Raw genomic sequence first — 6,138 nt, forward strand, 5'->3', positions numbered from 1 at the left:
GGGATGGTGTGTTCAGAGTGATGTGCAGTGTTAGTTTTCCGCCACACATAGCGTTTTGCATTTTGGCCAAAAAGTTCCATTTTGGTCTCATCTGACCAGAGCACCTTCTTCCAATAGTTGCAGTGTCCCCCACATGGCTTGTGGCAAACTGCAAACGGGACTTCTTATGCTTTCTGTTAACAATGCCTTTCTTCTTGCCACTCTTCCATAAAGATCCACATGACAGCCCAGGGGCCCCAGGTCTCTCTCACTCACTGGGGCCCCCAAACCACCATGCGACACCTAGAGGGAAGTGCGGGCAAGCCCTGGACCTCTCACCTCCAGGGAACTCACCCCACCACCTCTAAACTGAATGCCTACTGCAACAAACACAATTGCTAACTTCCAGCTAGAGCAATATCCTGCCTCTATCTGGCCAGCAGACGCCAGTCAGCCAATCAGGTGCACTGTCATACACCCTTTGCCTGCTGTACCATACCTAGCAGGAATTACATAGATTAGCATTCAGGTGGGAGGCTTCGGTTAGACGCAATCGTGAATTGCGTTGTTTACAGGGACGCCCCGTGTAGGCACATCTCCCACACGGTCCCCTCCCTAACCACTCACCTGTCAACCGCATCCTAGAAGCTGCAAAAAATAAATTTAAAATCACAAATTGTGGTCCACATGACAGCCCAGGGGCCCCAGGTCTCTCTCACTCACTGGGGCCCCCAAACCACCATGCGACACCTAGAGGGAAGTGCAGGCAGTGCGGGCAGTGAATAATCCTTCACAACAACTGCTGACATCTAGTATCCACTACTGTCCTGCGGCTGGATAGTGTAATGGTTAAGGGCTCTGCCTCTGACACAGGCAACCGAATCTTGGCTCTGCCTGTTCAGTTAGCCAGCACCTATTCAGTAGGAGACCTTGGGCAAGACTCCCTAACGCTGCTACTGCCTATAGTGCGCATCCTAGTGGCTGCAGCTCTGGCGCTTTAAATCTGCCAACAATATAAATGTGTTGTGTCTTGTCTTACTGCCTCCTGTATAAGGCCGAACGTGCGCACAAGCTTGGGGGCCACTACACACCACTACACAAAGATTGCCGCCAAGAGGACTAAGAATTAACCAACGTTGCTGCACCAGTGGACTTGATGTGCAGGGACCACCCCTGGAGTCACAGGGAAACTTCAGCAATCATCAAAGGTCCGCACCATCTAGTATTCAAGTTTCTTAGTAAAAAGACATTAGTAAAAACAGGTCTGCATGATGCATGATGATGATGCACAGGCGCTCTGTCCCTTCGTTCTCAAATCATTGCAGAGTCTGACAGTGCATTACACACAACACACATCTTTTATAGGTCCCAAGAGGACTAACATTCATGTCCTGGAGGTGTCAACTACTAAAAACAATGATTTGCTCATCTAATCACTAATGCTCTTTGCGGTTGTTTGCAGTGTGTTAAATGCAGTGTTTCATCTGTCATTGTGAACCGGGCATAACCCTTACACTACCTTATCGCATTTGTACACACGCCAGACGCTTTAAAGCACTTAATTCCACAAATTTAGGAATTTACTGTGATTTCTGCCCTTTAGAGTTTAAAACACAACTCTGCGTCAACTATGTAATTTTTGGTGGGACTTTTGTCATGGAGCCCCCTCCGGCATGCCACGGTCCAGGTGTTAGGCCCCTTGAAACAACTTTTCCATCACTTTTGTGGCCAGAAACAGTCCCCATAGGTTTTAAAATTCGCCTGCCCATTGAAGTCTATGGCGGTTTGCCATATTTGCCTGTTCATGAATTTTTGCGGAAAATGTAATGTTCGCTACATCACTAATGTTCATTTCATCAATTACATCAGAATTAGAAATACTAGGAGGAGATCCATGCCATTGCAAGCTTACAATCTAGAGGATAGTAGGTTGGAGATACTAGAGAAGGAGACGCAGGGGTTGGTGGATGAGGCAGTGAATCTCCAGTGCTGTCTGTAGCCAGACCCGGGACAAGGTCCTCCAGCAACCAAGGCTGAGACACCAAGTGATCCTCTCCATCCCTCCCACCCCAACCGTCACACACTGATTGCTATTAGATTTAGAGGCGCCCTAGGGCTCCCACCACCTTAATCTCTATGTATCTGGTTTGCAGTCGCTGCCGTGCATCCCCTTTTCTTATTTCTCTCTAATGCAAACACAATAGGGGAATGATAGCTGAATGAGTTGTGCGCCCCCTCCTACACTGCGCCCTGAGGTTTAAGCCTCTCCTGCCTCTGCCTCGGCCCTGCCCTGTCTGTTGCAAATTATAGGCTTGTTGGAACAGGTGTGTTTTGAGAGTATGTTTGGAGGTTTCCATAGTTGGAGCAGGACGGACAGTTTATGAGAAAGCGTTCCAAAGGTGATGCTTGTGAGAAGTCCTACGGTAGATTCGGGAGTGAGAGGAAGCAATGACCTGACCTCCTGATTCCCAAAAATAGCAACACTTAACTTATCAGTTATCACAGGATGCCTCACTTGCTTTGGGAAGTATTTGCTTTAGGTCTCACTGTTGTCCAAACACTGCTGACTTGAGCTAGACAGGAGAATTTACCAAGATTGGACCCTTGTTATGGATAGTTTCTCAATCAAACTGCATACAATGGCTTGTACACAACCCATCTAGATATCAGTTGGATTGGATTTTCTTAGCCAGACGTCTTTATAGTTATCTGTAGCAATCTGGTGCTCTGTGATCATTACACACATATTGTAGTTGGAAACTGGGAAAAAGATGTGGCAGTTAATTGTCAGATATTTTACATAGGAGATACTGGGGTTGATGTACAAAAGTGCAGTAATATTGCCTTGCACTGACATTGCACTGCAATATTACTGTTACTATCGCCCGTGTGTAGCAGGAGTTACGCTATTAGTGCTACCTGCGGTACTCAAGTAAAATGACTGTTGCTACAGTAACACGCCTTACTGACTGTAATGCTTGTTAGTAACGAGTGTTACCATAACAACGGTCACTCCGGTAGAGTAACTCACAGTACACACTGCTGGTAGTAACAGTAATATTGCCGTGCGCTGTCTGCCCCACTGTTGTGCATCAACCCCATTGATTGATTGTCTACAGTACAGATCCTAATTGCATTTCTCTCAAACCATTGCAAATAAAATCATCATGCACATGTTTAGAATCATGGCCTATACGTCATTACCAAGGATTATATATTATTTTCCTAATTAAAATCACATTTTGTATGAGAGGGGCTCTCATTTCCATTCCTTATCCTTCATTCACAGGACACATACTGGAGATTATTCGTTTCTGAGGTCAGTTGAAATAATTACTGTGCAAGGTTAATAGACTGATTAGCTTTTTCTGCTTATGGAAATTGAGCAAATCTCTGAACTATGCTGATATCAAAGCTAAGGGTTTGAACTTAGTGCTTTTCTAGTAGGAACCTAAGGTATGCTAAACCAATGATATGAGAAAAATAATATAATGCTTTTATTATTCCAACTTCCAGGTTTCATTAGTTAAACTAAACTACCTTTTGTGCTTATGTAGCACATTTGTAGGTGGTATTGCTCAGTAATTGCAGGATTCAGTCATCTTTTGCCCATAGACATGGCACAGAGGATGCAGTTACACGGGCCACAACTCCAGACTGTGATCCAGATCAATGGTGATCGACAATGACCCCTCCTACTCAGGCTACCGTTTCTTCAGTCGGTTCCCATCAAGTCGGAGGTCGTTGGCCATCACCACTAGGACTGCATGGCATAGAAACACTTTTTTCCCATCAAACTCTTGAATTCCCCCTTCCCCTCTCTTCTCCCCCCACCCCGGATTACTTCCCCTTTTTCCTCGTCGTATACTGGCTATTATTGGTAAACTGCTTATTGATACAAAACTGTCTCTTGTCTTGATGGCTTGCTTATACTCCCACTTTGCTTTTTATTGAATGCTGTCTTACTTCTTACTTTGAGTCTTGTATGTTCCCTGTATGTGCCAAAACAATTTCCGGGCCCCACCCAGTCGTGTTTGGCGAATAAAACTGATTTTGAACTGATGCAACATTATTCACAAGTGGACTTGAGAGGAGGTAAACCTTAAAAAAATCATACACAGAGACAACAGGAGCCCAAATGGTGTAATATTTACCGAGGTAAACCTTAAAAAATCAAACACAGAGACAACGGGAGCCCAAATGGTGTAATATTTACCATCAAATTTACCATCAAAGGGCAGCACGGTGGCGTAGTGGTTAGCGCTCTCGCCTTGCAGCGCTGGATCCCTGGTTCGAATCCCAGCCAGGGCACTATCTGCAAAGAGTTTGTATGTTCTCTCCGTGTCTACGTGGGTTTCCACCGGGCACTCCGGTTTCCTCCCACATTCAAAAAACATACGGATAAGTTAATTGGCTCCCCATAAAAAATTGGCCCTAGACTACAGTACTTACAATACATAATATAGACATATGGCAATTGTAGGGATTAGATTGTGAGCTCCTTTGAGGGACAGTTAGTGACAAGATATATATATACACTGTACAGCGCTGCGTAATATGTCGGCGCTATATAAATACTAAATAATAATAATAATAATAATCAAATGGAGACAGAGAGTAACAAAATGAGGCTGCTGTGATGGACAACCAACCAAAATAGCTTGTGGAAGAATAACCCTTTTTTCTCGGGATAAGGGTCCACCACGGTATTTTGGTTGCTCTCTAAGTGAAAAAATAGGCTGGAACTTGTCCGCTGGAACAGATGGCAGGAGGCCACACTCCATAGGAGAGTAATAGACAGGGTAGGGGGAAGAGGCACCCTGGAGAAATAAAATACTTTATATTCCTAAAATCAAGAAAAGGAGGTGGCTTACCTCAAGGATGACACAGATATAGTATATACTGAAACTTATTTGCTCTAAGGCTAGCTATTCACACGTGGTTTATTAGCATTGCTTCCCTAGCAGAACACTGACTCACTATCCAGATCAGGGTTCTCTTCAGTACCAGTGAAATAACCACTAAGGCTCGGTTCACATTTGCGCAGAAAACGTTTCTGCACCTCCACTAAATTCAGGAAGCAGATCCTATTGTTAAAATAAGGATTCTCACTAGACTGGTTGTTGTATCCGTTCCGTCCACTTCGCCCGTCGGCGTCATGCAAGAGTACTCACATGTCCCCCGGTTCCGCTACTGATGACTCCTCCACTTGGTCCCAGAAAACAGATCAGTGCACTACAGATGCATGGGGATCCCCATTGGGTTGCAAGTAAACAATGGGAATCCTCAGCAAAAGGATTCAATTTCAATTTCATTTAATTCATCAAATGATTCCTATTGCTAAGCAAAATTTGCTTATTGTAATCCTGTGGAGAGTCCCATGCTCCTGCCAGCCTCCGGTCTGTTTATTGTCTTCAGGACCGAGCAGAGAAATCAGCAGCAGTAGATCCGGGGGACACCTGAGTATTTGCGTTGTGGTGAACAGCGGCTGGCAGAATGGACGGTGGAGCAGATGCAAAATGGATAGCGACTGAGCGCAGTTCATCTGCTAGGCATATCTGCTCAAATGGGACCTGAGCCTCAATGCACAGAGGTCTCTTGCTAGAAGAATGTCTAGATCCATTATTGGCAATTAGCTTGTGTGCATTTTGGAGGGATAATCAGGAAAGGAGCTGGTGTCATTATTCAAAATTTTACATATGTCCTGTATATTTAGAATTTTTTGTGCCACAATCACCAAATGTTAATTTCACATGTTTATGTGGTTGTAAAAGGGTCATTCAGTAAGTAACAGCCGTTTGCTTGTATCTGCCACGTAAGGTATTCTTTCTGTGTGATTGAACCTGCATCTGTCAGGTTACCCTCTTCTCTTCCTGCACCGCTTGTCACATGACTGCAGAATGCCAGTAACTGTTTATTCAGCAGCATTAATGTGAAGATTTTATTGTGGTGGCAACTTTTCAAATTGGGGGTTTCATAACAGGGATCAATATTACAAAACATTGTTATCACTGCATCATGCAGTATAACAGCAGAGGTTCAGTTAACCCTCATTTCATTCAAATTTCTGCTGACATTTGACTTAGATCAAGAGCAAAAGGGTGGTACATTACTGCTACCACATTCCTGTTCAATTGCAAAATTACACCACTATTAAAA

Source organism: Hyperolius riggenbachi, chromosome 9 (assembly GCF_040937935.1).
Source record: "Hyperolius riggenbachi isolate aHypRig1 chromosome 9, aHypRig1.pri, whole genome shotgun sequence".
Taxonomy (NCBI): Eukaryota; Metazoa; Chordata; class Amphibia; order Anura; family Hyperoliidae; genus Hyperolius; species Hyperolius riggenbachi.